This window comes from Salmo trutta, unplaced genomic scaffold (genome assembly GCF_901001165.1).
Source record: "Salmo trutta unplaced genomic scaffold, fSalTru1.1, whole genome shotgun sequence".
Classification (NCBI taxonomy): Eukaryota; Metazoa; Chordata; class Actinopteri; order Salmoniformes; family Salmonidae; genus Salmo; species Salmo trutta.
This window is the reverse complement of record NW_021822688.1, coordinates 24844-39667: the sequence shown is the minus strand read 5'-3', so window position 1 is coordinate 39667 and position 14824 is coordinate 24844. Positions and strand designations below refer to the sequence as shown.

The 14824-nt window shown below is 42.4% G+C and overlaps 10 non-coding genes across 10 annotated transcripts; all 10 read right to left on the bottom strand.

Moving 5' to 3' along the window:
• Positions 1 to 9455: 9455 nt before the first annotated feature.
• trnar-ccu (transfer RNA arginine (anticodon CCU)) lies at positions 9456 to 9527 on the bottom strand. The gene has a single exon. It is a non-coding gene; the product is annotated as a tRNA-Arg (tRNA).
• Positions 9528 to 9533: 6 nt separating this feature from the next.
• trnar-ccu (transfer RNA arginine (anticodon CCU)) lies at positions 9534 to 9607 on the bottom strand. The gene has a single exon. It is a non-coding gene; the product is annotated as a tRNA-Arg (tRNA).
• Positions 9608 to 9738: 131 nt separating this feature from the next.
• On the bottom strand, positions 9739 to 9810 carry trnam-cau (transfer RNA methionine (anticodon CAU)). Its single transcript has one exon. It is a non-coding gene; the product is annotated as a tRNA-Met (tRNA).
• Positions 9811 to 10017: 207 nt separating this feature from the next.
• On the bottom strand, positions 10018 to 10089 carry trnai-uau (transfer RNA isoleucine (anticodon UAU)). Its single transcript has one exon. It is a non-coding gene; the product is annotated as a tRNA-Ile (tRNA).
• A 479-nt stretch (positions 10090 to 10568) lies between these two features.
• trnar-ccu (transfer RNA arginine (anticodon CCU)) lies at positions 10569 to 10640 on the bottom strand. The gene has a single exon. It is a non-coding gene; the product is annotated as a tRNA-Arg (tRNA).
• A 6-nt stretch (positions 10641 to 10646) lies between these two features.
• On the bottom strand, positions 10647 to 10720 carry trnar-ccu (transfer RNA arginine (anticodon CCU)). Its single transcript has one exon. It is a non-coding gene; the product is annotated as a tRNA-Arg (tRNA).
• A 131-nt stretch (positions 10721 to 10851) lies between these two features.
• Positions 10852 to 10923, bottom strand: trnam-cau (transfer RNA methionine (anticodon CAU)). Its single transcript has one exon. It is a non-coding gene; the product is annotated as a tRNA-Met (tRNA).
• A 207-nt stretch (positions 10924 to 11130) lies between these two features.
• Positions 11131 to 11202, bottom strand: trnam-cau (transfer RNA methionine (anticodon CAU)). Its single transcript has one exon. It is a non-coding gene; the product is annotated as a tRNA-Met (tRNA).
• A 475-nt stretch (positions 11203 to 11677) lies between these two features.
• On the bottom strand, positions 11678 to 11749 carry trnam-cau (transfer RNA methionine (anticodon CAU)). Its single transcript has one exon. It is a non-coding gene; the product is annotated as a tRNA-Met (tRNA).
• Positions 11750 to 11957: 208 nt separating this feature from the next.
• Positions 11958 to 12029, bottom strand: trnam-cau (transfer RNA methionine (anticodon CAU)). Its single transcript has one exon. It is a non-coding gene; the product is annotated as a tRNA-Met (tRNA).
• Positions 12030 to 14824: the final 2795 nt, after the last annotated feature.

The window sequence follows — 14824 nt, the reverse complement described above, 5'->3', positions numbered from 1 at the left end:
CAATAGCTCTTGGGTGTTTTTAACCACTTCCGGTTGTCACAGGAAGCTCTTGCTTCACACACGTTGTCTTTGGGGTAGACATAAACAGAATCCTGAATAAGAAGTCTCTACCTTAAGAATTGACTGAGAAACAGATGGTTGAGTTGCGTGATTTTCACTATGCGCACGTAATATGACAATAGCTCTTGGGTGATTTTAACCACTTGCGGTTGTCACAGGAAGCTCTTGCTTCACACACGTTGTCTTTGGGGTAGACATAAACATAATCCTGAATAAGAAGTCTCTACCTTAAGAATTGACTGAGTAACAGATGGTTGAGTTGCGTGATTTTCACTATCTGCAGGTGGCCAAACGACAATAGCTCTTGGGTGTTTTTAACCACTTCCGGTTGTCACAGGAAGCTCTTGCTTCACACACGTTGTCTTTGGGGTAGACATAAACAGAATCCTGAATAAGAAGTCTCTACCTTAAGAATTGACTGAATAACAGATGGTTGAGTTGCGTGATTTTCACTATATGCAGGTTGACCATATGACAATAGCTCTAGGCTGTTTTAACCACTTCCCGTTGTCACAGGAAGTTCTTACTCAACACACGTTGTCTTTGGGGTAGACATAAACAGAATCCTGAATAAGAAGTCTCTACCTTAAGAATTGACTGAGAAACAGATGGTTGAGTTGCGTGATTTTCACTATGCGCACGTAATATGACAATAGCTCTTGGGTGTTTTTAACCACTTCCGGTTGTCACAGGTAGCTCTTGCTTCACACACGTTGTCTTTGGGGTAGACATAAACAGAATCCTGAATAAGAAGTCTCTACCTTAAGAATTGACTGAGAAACAGATGGTTGAGTTGCGTGATTTTCACTATGCGCACGTAATATGACAATAGCTCTTGGGTGATTTTAACCACTTCCGGTTGTCACAGGAAGCTCTTGCTTCACACACGTTGTCTTTGGGGTAGACATAAACAGAATCCTGAATAAGAAGTCTCTACCTTAAGAATTGACTGAATAACAGATGGTTGAGTTGCGTGATTTTCACTATCTGCAGGTGGCAATATGACAATTGCTCTAGGCTATTTTTAACCACTTCCGGTTGTCACAGGAAGCTCTTGCTTCACACACGTTGTCTTTGGGGTAGACAGAAACAGAATCCTGAATAAGAAGTCTCTACCTTAACAATTGACTGAGTAACAGATGGTTGAGTTGCGAGATTTTCACTTTGTGCAGGTTGACCATATGACAATAGCTCTAGGCTGTTTTAACCACTTCCCGTTGTCACAGGAAGTTCTTACTCAACACACGTTGTCTTTGGGGTAGACATAAACAGAATCCTGAATAAGAAGTCTCTACCTTAAGAATTGACTGAGAAACAGATGGTTGAGTTGCATGATTTTCACTATGCGCACGTAATATGACAATAGCTCTTGGGTGTTTTTAACCACTTCCGGTTGTCACAGGAAGCTCTTGCTTCACACACGTTGTCTTTGGGGTAGACATAAACAGAATCCTGAATAAGAAGTCTCTACCTTAAGAATTGACTGAGTAACAGATGGTTGAGTTGCGTGATTTTCACTATATGCAGGTTGACCATATGACAATAGCTCTAGGCTGTTTTAACCACTTCCCGTTGTCACAGGAAGTTGTTACTCAACACACGTTGTCTTTGGGGTAGACATAAACAGAATCCTGAATAAGAAGTCTCTACCTTAAGAATTGACTGAGTAACAGATGGTTGAGTTGCGTGATTTTCACTATGCGCACGTAATATGACAATAGCTCTTGGGTGATTTTAACCACTTCCGGTTGTCACAGGAAGCTCTTGCTTCACACACGTTGTCTTTGGGGTAGACATAAACAGAATCCTGAATAAGAAGTCTCTACCTTAAGAATTGACTGAGAAACAGATGGTTGAGTTGCGTGATTTTCACTATCTGCAGGTGGCCAAACGACAATAGCTCTTGGGTGTTTTTAACCACTTCCGGTTGTCACAGGAAGCTCTTGCTTCACACACGTTGTCTTTGGGGTAGACATAAACATAATCCTGAATAAGAAGTCTCTACCTTAAGAATTGACTGAGTAACAGATGGTTGAGTTGCGTGATTTTCACTATCTGCAGGTGGCCAAACGACAATAGCTCTTGGGTGTTTTTAACCACTTCCGGTTGTCACAGGAAGCTCTTGCTTCACACACGTTGTCTTTGGGGTAGACATAAACAGAATCCTGAATAAGAAGTCTCTACCTTAAGAATTGACTGAATAACAGATGGTTGAGTTGCATGATTTTCACTATATGCAGGTTGACCATATGACAATAGCTCTAGGCTGTTTTAACCACTTCCCGTTGTCACAGGAAGTTCTTACTCAACACACGTTGTCTTTGGGGTAGACATAAACAGAATCCTGAATAAGAAGTCTCTACCTTAAGAATTGACTGAGAAACAGATGGTTGAGTTGCGTGATTTTCACTATGCGCACGTAATATGACAATAGCTCTTGGGTGTTTTTAACCACTTCCGGTTGTCACAGGTAGCTCTTGCTTCACACACGTTGTCTTTGGGGTAGACATAAACAGAATCCTGAATAAGAAGTCTCTACCTTAAGAATTGACTGAGAAACAGATGGTTGAGTTGCGTGATTTTCACTATGCGCACGTAATATGACAATAGCTCTTGGGTGATTTTAACCACTTCCGGTTGTCACAGGAAGCTCTTGCTTCACACACGTTGTCTTTGGGGTAGACATAAACAGAATCCTGAATAAGAAGTCTCTACCTTAAGAATTGACTGAATAACAGATGGTTGAGTTGCGTGATTTTCACTATCTGCAGGTGGCAATATGACAATTGCTCTAGGCTATTTTTAACCACTTCCGGTTGTCACAGGAAGCTCTTGCTTCACACACGTTGTCTTTGGGGTAGACAGAAACAGAATCCTGAATAAGAAGTCTCTACCTTAACAATTGACTGAGTAACAGATGGTTGAGTTGCGAGATTTTCACTTTGTGCAGGTTGACCATATGACAATAGCTCTAGGCTGTTTTAACCACTTCCCGTTGTCACAGGAAGTTCTTACTCAACACACGTTGTCTTTGGGGTAGACATAAACAGAATCCTGAATAAGAAGTCTCTACCTTAAGAATTGACTGAGAAACAGATGGTTGAGTTGCATGATTTTCACTATGCGCACGTAATATGACAATAGCTCTTGGGTGTTTTTAACCACTTCCGGTTGTCACAGGAAGCTCTTGCTTCACACACGTTGTCTTTGGGGTAGACATAAACAGAATCCTGAATAAGAAGTCTCTACCTTAAGAATTGACTGAGTAACAGATGGTTGAGTTGCGTGATTTTCACTATATGCAGGTTGACCATATGACAATAGCTCTAGGCTGTTTTAACCACTTCCCGTTGTCACAGGAAGTTGTTACTCAACACACGTTGTCTTTGGGGTAGACATAAACAGAATCCTGAATAAGAAGTCTCTACCTTAAGAATTGACTGAGTAACAGATGGTTGAGTTGCGTGATTTTCACTATGCGCACGTAATATGACAATAGCTCTTGGGTGATTTTAACCACTTCCGGTTGTCACAGGAAGCTCTTGCTTCACACACGTTGTCTTTGGGGTAGACATAAACAGAATCCTGAATAAGAAGTCTCTACCTTAAGAATTGACTGAGAAACAGATGGTTGAGTTGCGTGATTTTCACTATGCGCACGTAATATGACAATAGCTCTTGGGTGTTTTTAACCACTTCCGGTTGTCACAGGAAGCTCTTGCTTCACACACGTTGTCTTTGGGGTAGACATAAACAGAATCCTGAATAAGAAGTCTCTACCTTAAGAATTGACTGAGAAACAGATGGTTGAGTTGCGTGATTTTCACTATGCGCACGTAATATGACAATAGCTCTTGGGTGATTTTAACCACTTGCGGTTGTCACAGGAAGCTCTTGCTTCACACACGTTGTCTTTGGGGTAGACATAAACATAATCCTGAATAAGAAGTCTCTACCTTAAGAATTGACTGAGTAACAGATGGTTGAGTTGCGTGATTTTCACTATCTGCAGGTGGCCAAACGACAATAGCTCTTGGGTGTTTTTAACCACTTCCGGTTGTCACAGGAAGCTCTTGCTTCCCACACGTTGTCTTTGGGGTAGACATAAACAGAATCCTGAATAAGAAGTCTCTACCTTAAGAATTGACTGAATAACAGATGGTTGAGTTGAGTGATTTTCACTATATGCAGGTTGACCATATGACAATAGCTCTAGGCTGTTTTAACCACTTCCCGTTGTCACAGGAAGTTCTTACTCAACACACGTTGTCTTTGGGGTAGACATAAACAGAATCCTGAATAAGAAGTCTCTACCTTAAGAATTGACTGAGTAACAGATGGTTGAGTTGCGTGATTTTCACTATGTGCAGGTTATATGACGATAGCTCTTGGGTGTTTTTAACCACTTCCAGTTGTCACAGGAACCTTAGAATCGACACAGGTAGACCTCACAGTAGCATGATGGATTGTTGTAGAAGACAGGTTCATAAGGCATTCATAACCCACATAGACTTCAGGTGGAATTTTGGAGAATAGTCTATGTGTTCCTATGGGGAGAGAAGTCATTGCACACAGTTTGATCTAAACACCTTCTTTTCACTGTGAAGGGTTAATGCCACAGGGTCAAGGTTGGCTTGCACAGATCGGGAGGACCTCAGGAACGCTCCTGGTTCCTCTCCATCGCTCGTTGTGTTGATTTCATCATGTCACCTTTGGTGATATTTTTTGCTGTAGAATCATATTGCAAATACACAGATGCGCATTTGCAATATGATTCAATTGGCATTTAGCATCACAACTTTGGCATGCTCAAAACCACTGTAGAAATGCATAATTGACTGTCCCGATGAACTGGGGATGGCCGTGCAGTGACTGTGGTTCCTCTCCATCGCTCGTTGTGTTGATTTCATCATGTCAACTTTGGTGATATTTTTTGCTGTTGAATCATGTTGCAAATGCGCGTTACATTTGCAATATTCCATGTTACGTTTGCAATATGATTCAATGGGCATTTAGCATCACAAATGTGGCATGCTCAAAACCACTGCAGAAATGCATAATTGACTGTCCCGATGAACTGGGGATGGCCGTGCAGTGACTGTGGTTCCTCTCCATCGCTCGTTGTGTTGATTTCATCATGTCAACTTTGGTGACATTTTTTGCTGTTGAATCATATTACAAATACACGGATGCGTATTTGCAATATGATTCAATGGGCATTTAGCATCACAACTTTGGCATGCTCAAAACCACTGCAGAAATGCATAATTGACTTTCCCGATGAACTGGGGATGGCCGTGCAGTGACTGTGGTTCCTCTCCATGGCTTGATGGTGAGTTTTTTAGTGATTTTTTGAAAAATGTCCAAAATGACTAGGTGCGCCCCATACTGGATGGGCACTGATGGAAGGTGCTCCCTACCCAACCGTGGACCCCTTGCACCACCCTAAAGGCATTTAAAACCCTTCTAAAAAATTACTCCTGGTAACCCATTTCGGGTCACCATGTCCACGGATGCGCATTTGCAATATGATTCAATGGGCCTCAACATCACGAATTTGGCATGCTCAAAAACACTAAAGATATGCAAAATAGACTGTCCCGATGAACTGGGGATGGCCGGGCAGTGACTGTGGTTCCTCTCTATCGCTCATTGTGTTGATTTCATCATGTCAACTTTGGTGATCTTTTTTGCTGTTGAGTCATATTGCAAACGCACGTTACGTTTGCAATATAACGCGTTACGTTTGCAATATGATTTAATGGGCATTTAGCATCACAAATTTAGGCATGCTCAAAAATACTGCAGAAATGCATAATTGACTGGCCTGATGAACTCGGGATGGCCGGGCAGTGACTGTGGTTCCTCTCTGTCGCTCATTGTGTTGATTTCATCATGTCAACTTTGGTGATATTTTCTGCTGTTGAATCATATTGCAAACGCATGTTACGTTTGCAATATAGTGCGTTACGTTTGCAATATGATTTAATGGGCATTTAGCATCACAAATTTAGGCATGCTCAAAAATACTGCAGAAATGCATAATTGACTGGCCCGATGAACTCGGGATGGCCGGGCAGTGACTGTGGTTCCTCTCCATTGCTCGTCACCCAGCAGTCAGCGTCCATCAGTCAATTAGATGTCATTCTGACACCAAACTGATAGCATCTAACACAAAATCCACTTTTTCCAACTCGTATAGAAGCCAACTATCACATATGTCAGAGAAGGCCCATAATTCACAGTGCTTTCAATTTTAACCATAAAAAAACATAAAACACATAGTTATGTTATAGCTGCGGGTCCAGCTCTAACATTATGTGTAGGCCTATGTGAGGCGACCCTGAATCCCAAGTTTCGGCTTGATAGGTCATTCAGTGCCCGAGCAATGGCCTTAATTGGTGCTGAAAATCCACTTTTTCAGGGCGTTACTACGGGGACCCTGAATGAGCTATCGGACAGAGACATTGGGGTCCGTCTCTATGGGCCGAGGCGGTTTCAATGCACCTAGTCTTGCGACTCTGGGACATTTCTACATGTCGCCATGTCCGTGATATTCAAAATGAATTGAAAATATTGCAAATGTACGAGGCAGTTTCACGGTCAGAGAACCTTCTAGAGCCCCATAAATCACCGTGCACTATCGACTTGAGCTCTAGAACAGGTTTCTAAAATTTCGGAGCTCTAGGTCTGACGGTTCTTGAATCGTTTGAACGAAAGTAACTATTGAAGGCGGTATAAGACTCTAAGCCCCACACTATGTCCCTATGGCCAAATTGTGTGTGTGTGTTTTTGTTTTTTTTGCAAAAAGAATAGACACACGTTGTCTTTGGGGTAGGCATATACAGAATCCTCAATATGAAGTCTCTACCTAAAGAATTGGCTGGATGACATAGGGTTGAGTTGCTTGATTTCCACTATGTGCAGGTTATATGACAATAGCTCTTGGCTGTTTTTAACCACTTCCGGTTGTCACAGGAAGCTCTTACTCAACACACGTCTTTGGGTTAGACATAAACAGAATCCTGAATATGAAGTCTCTACCTTAAGAATTGACTGAATAACAGATGGTTGAGTTGCGTGATTTTCACTATATGCAGGTTGACCATATGACAATAGCTCTTGGCTGTTTTTAACAACTTCCGGTTGTCACAGGAAGCTCTTACTTCACACACGTTGTCTTTGGGGTAGACATAAACAGAATCCTGAATATGAAGTCTCTACCTTAAGAATTGACTGAATGACAGATGGTTGAGTTGCGTGATTTTCACTATCTGCAGGTTGCTTATATGACAATAGCTCTAGGGTGATTTTAACATTTTCCGGTTGCTCCAGGAACCTTAGAATCGACACAGGTAGACCTCACAGTAGCCTGATGGATTGTTATAGAAGACAGGTTCATAAGGCATTCATAACCCACATAGACTTCAGGTTGAATTTAGGAGAATTGTCAATGTATTCCTATGGGGAGAGAAGTCATTGCACACAGTTTGATCTAAACACCTTCTTTTCACTGTGAAGGGTTAATGCCACAGGGTCAAGGTTAGGCTTGCACAGATCGGGAGGACCTCAGGAACGCTCCTGAGGTTGAATTGTGCTTCTAACCCTAATGGTTCTCTCACTGTCACCCATAAGCACTTGACATATTGGTGCAGGCCTCATTTTGGGCCTAGTTTTCTCACGGTCGCTGCGCTCATACCGAGCAAGCTACGGTCAAGCGGGGCGTCTCATTGAACTCGTCTCAGCCTAGAGATAATGGTAATGCCATTGCAGGCTCTTTGTGTCTTTAAGCACCGCACTGTGTCACTCCGTCCTTGCTGTGTGTGTGTTTGAGAGAGCTTTTCTTTGACATCTGATGGGATAAATGACTGATTTACAGTTCATGAGGGTTGCCTAGTCACACATATGAAGTTGTGGAAAGATCTGACCTTTTTAACCCTTCAAAACAGCCCCTATGTCACCATTATAAGGCATTTCTGGTTGACACAGGAATCTGAATGTTAGGCTCATATAGAATATTGAGTTTTAAGTGTTTCTGTTAAGAACTGACTTATTTACAGAGGGTTGAACAAGTGTGTGTTGTTTCAGAAAATCACAGAAAATCACAGAAATCTCGCAGAGCTCCGAAACCTGCCTTAACGGACTCATCTGAACACGCTGCAACTGGATATGTAACTTTTTGGAAAAAAAACCCTCTTGTTGTTGAATATCACCAATGTGTCATTGTACAATTTCTCTGAAATGAACATTGGTAAATGCATGGTTCCTTTTCTCCTGACACCGTAGGCTCATGTAGTTTGATGTGAAGCGGTCAAATCAGCACTCTATTTTCCTGTTTGACTTTCAATCCCAGAAAAATAGCCTTAACTCGAAAAGCGTCGAGGCCTCGACTCCATCCTGTTCGGGGCCAACTGCCCATTATGCCAAACCCACGCAGACTGAGTTTCGTCTTCGAATTATCTTCCGTTTAGGAGAAAAAGCCGTGTCGCGATTGGTGATATATGTTACATTTGCAATATGATTCCATACGCCCTCTCGTGGAATAATCCGGGACTGCAAGGAAATGACCAAAATTTGAAAATTTAATTAAACGGAAACTAAAGGTCAGAGAGACTCCGTTCGATGACTTCCTGGAAGATCCGGCCCCCGTGAGCGGCCCGACGCCGTCCGCGGATTTATCGGACGTGGTCGGACGTCTAGTAAGGGAGCGTACATTTGCAACATGGACTTTCTCACTAACCATACGGATGGCGCACGCGACGTCCCTTCATGTATGTAAGGCTGTGAAGTCGAGTCGACAATTCAGATTCCCACTTCCTGGTTCAATGGGTCTCGGGGTTTTGACTGCCATACGAGTTCTGTTATACTCACAGACACCATTCAAACAGTTTTAGAAAATTTAGGGTGTTTTCTATCCATATAAAATAAGTATATGCATGTCCTAGCTTCTGACTTTAATTAGTAGGCCGTTGAAAATGGGAACGATTTTTTTTTCAAAATGCGCTGTGGCGCCCCCTATCCTAGGGTAACGTCAAGAGGTTTTAACGGAAGCCACTGACACATGCCCATGTTACAGCACATTTTTTTGGTTCGCACTTCATTGCTAAAAATAAACTGTTTTGCAGATGATGGTTTCGATCCAACGACCTCTGGGTTATGGGCCCAGCATACTTCCGCTGCGCCACTCTGCTTTCAGCCAATCCAGAAAAGAGTAGGACTCACAATCCATGGCTTTGGAGGCCAGTGTCTGAGGCCACTGGGGTACTATGAAATCCTTTTGACCTATACGAACTGATAGAAGCAGTAAAAAATGTGTAACAGAAGGCACTTACACATGCCCATGATATATCGAAAAAAATTAATCGTTCGAACTTCATTCCTAAAAGAAAACTGTTTAGCAGAGGATGGTTTCAATCCATCGACCTCTGGGTTAGGGGCTCAGCACGCTTCCGCTGCGCCACTCTGCTTTCAAACACCCCAGATGGGACTTGAACCCACAGATCACTGGCTTAGGAGGCCAGTGCCTTATCCATTAGGCCACTGGGGTACCGCATATGTTTTACGAATAGTACGAACTCATTGAAGCAGTAAAAAACATGTGTAACAGAAGGCACTGACACATGCCCATGATATAGCAGATTTATTTTCTTCGCACTTCATTGCTAAAAACAAACTGTTTAGCAGAGGATAGTTTTGATCCATCGACCTCTGGGTTATGGGCCCAGCACGCTTCCGCTGCGCCACTCTGCTTTCAACCACTCCTTGAAAAGAGTAGGAATCACAATCCATGGCTTAGGAGGCCAGTGTCTCAGGCCACTGGTGTACTGCGAAATCCTTTTCACCTATACGAACTGATAGAAGCAGTAAAACAAATGTGTAACGGAAGGCACTTACACATGCCCATGATATAGCGAGAAAAAAAAAGTTTTCACACTTCATTGCTAGAAATAAACTCTTTAGCAGAGGATGGTTTCGATCCATCGACCTCTGGGTTATAGGCCCAGCACGCTTCCGCTGCGCCACTCTGCTTTCAGCCACTCAAGAAAAGAGTAGGACTCACAATCCATAGCTTAGGAGGCCGGTGTCTCAGGCCACTGGGGTACTGTGAAATCCTTTCCACCTATATGAACTGATAGAAGCAGTAAAAAAAATATTTAACGGAAGCCACTTACACATGCCCATGTTACAGCAAATTTTTTTGGTTCGCACTTCATTGCTAAAAATAAACTGTTTTGCAGATGATGGTTTCGATCCAACGACCTCTGGGTTATGGGCCCAGCATACTTCCGCTGCGCCACTCTGCTTTCAGCCAATCCAGAAAAGAGTAGGACTCACAATCCATGGCTTTGGAGGCCAGTGTCTGAGGCCACTGGGGTACTATGAAATCCTTTTGACCTATACGAACTGATAGAAGCAGTAAAAAATGTGTAACAGAAGGCACTTACACATGCCCATGATATATCGAAAAAAATTAATCGTTCGAACTTCATTCCTCAAAGAAAACTGTTTAGCAGAGGATGGTTTCAATCCATCGACCTCTGGGTTAGGGGCTCAGCACGCTTCCGCTGCGCCACTCTGCTTTCAAACACCCCAGATGGGACTTGAACCCACAGATCACTGGCTTAGGAGGCCAGTGCCTTATCCATTAGGCCACTGGGGTACCGCATACGTTTTACGAATAGTACGAACTCATTGAAGCAGTAAAAAACATGTGTAACAGAAGGCACTGACACATGCCCATGATAAAGCAGATTTTTTTTCTTCGCACTTCATTGCTAAAAACAAACTGTTTAGCAGAGGATAGTTTTGATCCATCGACCTCTGGGTTATGGGCCCAGCACGCTTCCGCTGCGCCACTCTGCTTTCAACCAAACCGTGAAAAGAGTAGGAATCACAATCCATGGCTTAGGAGGCCGGTGTCTCAGGCCACTGGGGTACTGTGAAATCCTTTTGACCTATACGAACTGATAGAAGCAGTAAAACAAATGTGTAACGGAAGGCACTTACACATGCCCATGATATAGCGAGAAAAAAAATGTGTTCACACTTCATTGCTAGAAATAAACTGTTTAGCAGAGGATGGTTTCGATCCATCGACCTCTGGGTTATGGGCCCAGCACGCTTCCGCTGCGCCACTCTGCTTTCAAACACCCCAGATGGGACTTGAACCCACAATCCATGGCTTAGGAGGCCAGTGTCTCAGGCCACTGGGGTACTGTGAAATCCTTTCCACCTATACGAACTGATAGAAGCAGTAAAAAAAATATTTAACGGAAGCCACTGACACATGCCCATGTTACAGCAAATTTTTTTGATTCGCACTTCATTGCTAAAATGAACTGTTTTGCAGATGATGGTTTCGATCCAACAACCTCTGGGTTATGGGCCCAGCATACTTCCGCTGCGCCACTCTGCTTTCAGCCAGTCCAGAAAAGAGTAGGACTCACAATCCATGGCTTTGGAGGCCAGTGTCTGAGGCCACTGGGGTACTGTGAAATCCTTTTGACCTATACGAACTGATAGAAGCAGTAAAAAATGTGTAACAGAAGGCACTGACACATGCCCATGATATAGCAGATTTTTTTTCTTCGCACTTCATTGCTAAAAACAAACTGTTTAGCAGAGGATAGTTTTGATCCATCGACCTCTGGGTTATGGGCCCAGCATGCTTCCGCTGCGCCACTCTGCTTTCAACCACTCCGTGAAAAGAGTAGGAATCACAATCCATGGCTTAGGAGGCCAGTGTCTCAGGCCACTGGTGTACTGCGAAATCCTTTTCACCTATACGAACTGATAGAAGCAGTAAAACAAATGTGTAACGGAAGGCACTGACACATGCCCATGCTATAGCGAGAAAAGAAAATGTGTTCACACTTCATTGCTAGAAATAAACTTTTTAGCAGAGGATGGTTTCGATCCATCGACCTCTGGGTTATGGGCCCAGCACGCTTCTGCTGCGCCACTCTACTTTCAGCCACTCAAGAAAAGAGTAGGACTCACAATCCATAGCTTAGGAGGCCGGTGTCTCAGGCCACTGGGGTACTGTGAAATCCTTTCCACCTATACGAACTGATAGAAGCAGTAAAATAAATATTTAACGGAAGCCACTGACACATGCCCATGTTAAAGCAAAATTTTTTTGGTTCGCACTTCATTGCTAAAAATAAACTGTTTTGCAGATGATGGTTTCGATCCAACGACCTCTGGGTTATGGCCCCAGCAGCGAGTAATTGAGCTGTGAGCAAGTGTTTGCTTGAGAGTGTTTGCTCGAGAGCTATTTTTGTTTATTTTTTTGGATTTTGACATATAATTTATTGTTTTTTCATTTGAATAGTTTTAAGTTTGGTTAGTTTTCCCCCCCTGCAGTTTTGCTGCTTGGGGGAGGTTTTTTTTCGGTTTCAATTTTTGATTTACAATGACGGACAACATGGCAACGACAAACGGAATGGACAAGGACAACGAAAATGCGCAACGGAAGGATAATGAAAATAAAGGAGGAATGAAATATGGAAAAGAATACACGGTGGCAATTGAGTTGGTGGGAGAAGAAAAGGTGACGACGATGGAATTACTGAGAGCAATTAAGGAGACGTGTGGAGAGGTGGTGGGATGCCGAATGAAAGGAGACAAGAAGTATGAAATTACGATGAGAAACGGAAAAGGAAAAGAACGTCTAATGGACGGTTTAAGGATAAAGGACACCAAGATTCTGGCGAGAGATGTGAATGTCAATGAATTGGTGGTGTCTTTTATGAATCTCCAGGTATATATAGAAGATAAAGTTATACTGGACAAGCTGAGTAGCTGGGGAGTAAAGGCCGTCTCGGAGATAAGGAGGAGAGTTTGGCCTGGAACGGAGGTGGTTGACGGGACACGTTTTTGTAAAGTCAAATTCACAGAACAAGTCAAATCGTTGCCATATTCTACAAGAATTGAGACGCTGGAAGGAGCTGAATACTTCAGGGTTATTCATGACAAACAGGTCAGAGTTTGTCGTTTGTGTATTCAACCTGGGCACATAGTCAAAGACTGCCCTGAATTCAAGTGCTTTAAGTGTGGCAATCAAGGCCATTACGCTAGAGAATGTATTGGAGAAAAGGAAAGGAATTTTTGTGGCGGATGCAGAAAGAGATTGGCGGAGTGCAACTGTGGAGAGGTTATGACTGAAGGGAGTCAAGTACTATTCGAGGAAGCAGTTGTACTGTCGGAAGAAGGAGAAGAAGATGGAGGAGAGGACGTGGTGGAGGGTGGAGAGACGGAGGAAGGAAGAAGGGAAAAGAAGGAAGACCAGAAGATGAACGAAATTGGAAGCAGCATGGATTCGGAAATAAGAAGATGGAGTTTTCAGGAGGAGGGGGGGAGTGGACTGGGGACTCACAGGTTATGGAGGAAAGCACAGCACAAACAAGTACCTCGGGGGGTGAAGAAATGGAGAGGGGTTTAAGTTTAATGACAATAACAGAGACGGGTATGAACACGGGGAGCACAACGACAACTACACATGAGACGGAGATGAACACGGGGAGCACAACGAACATACCAGAAACGGCGATGAACAAGGGGAGCACAACGGATGTGGGTGTCAAGAAGTTGAGTTGGCTGGATGAGATGGACTTGGAGGAGATATCGGACACGGATGATGGGGAAAAGGTTGAAAGAATGAGAGGAGGACACAGGAAGAGGAAAGCGGCGGAGGGAGGGGAGAGAAAGGGTGGAAGAGGAAAGAAACTGGATAACAGGTAGAGGATAATGAAATTATATTTTATAATTTTATTATTTTTTGAAATGGTTAATTTTATGTCCTTAAATGCAAATGGTTTAAGGACAATGGAGAAATTTCAAAATATAATTCAAATGAAGAATATGGATATTTTATGTCTACAAGAGACGCATTGGGATAATGATTGTGTATTGAAAGTAAAAAAAATATGGAGGGATTTTATTTTTGTGAATAATGGTAGGGGGAATTCTAGTGGTGTTGCTATTTTATTGAGAAAGGAAGTGGTAGATAAAGTGGTACAGATATGATGATAATAATGGGAGGATTTTAGTTTTAGATTTTGAGTATAGGGATATGATTTTTAGAATTATAAATGTTTATGCGCCAAATAATGAAACAGAGCGTAAGGTTTTATTTATTGAAGTGGGACGATGGTGTGTGGGAAATTGCATTGTGGTGGGGGATTTTAATGTTAAAATGGATAGATTAGATATGACGAGGGGAGCTATTTTTAGAAATGATGTATCAAGGGGTGTTTTAAAGAAGATGATGTTTGAGAAAAAACTTATTGATATATGGAGAGATGACAATCCAGATAAACGGGAATTTTCTAGAAGGCAGGTGGTTTTAGGGGAATTAAAACAAACTAGAATAGATTTGGTTTTAGTTATAGAAGGTTTAAGGGATTTTATGAAAGATATTAAGTATGTTTTTACAACTTTTAGTGACCATGCATGTTTAAATTTCTCAGTGGGTTTAGATAAGGAAAGAACAGGGGGTGGTATATGGTGTATGAATGCGGGTTATTTGGGGGATGAGGATTATTGTAAACAACTTAAATCGTTAATAACATGTGAAATGGAGGATAAGCAGAAAGGAAAGGATAAGTGTTTATGGTGGGACAAGGTTAAGGAAAAAATAAAAGTGTTTAGTATAAGATATGCAAGGAAAAAGAGAGGCAGGATGAAAAGAAAAGAAAATGAGTTGAGAGCTAAATTGGATGAAGAAATGGGGAAGTGTGACAGGGAACCTAATTATAATATA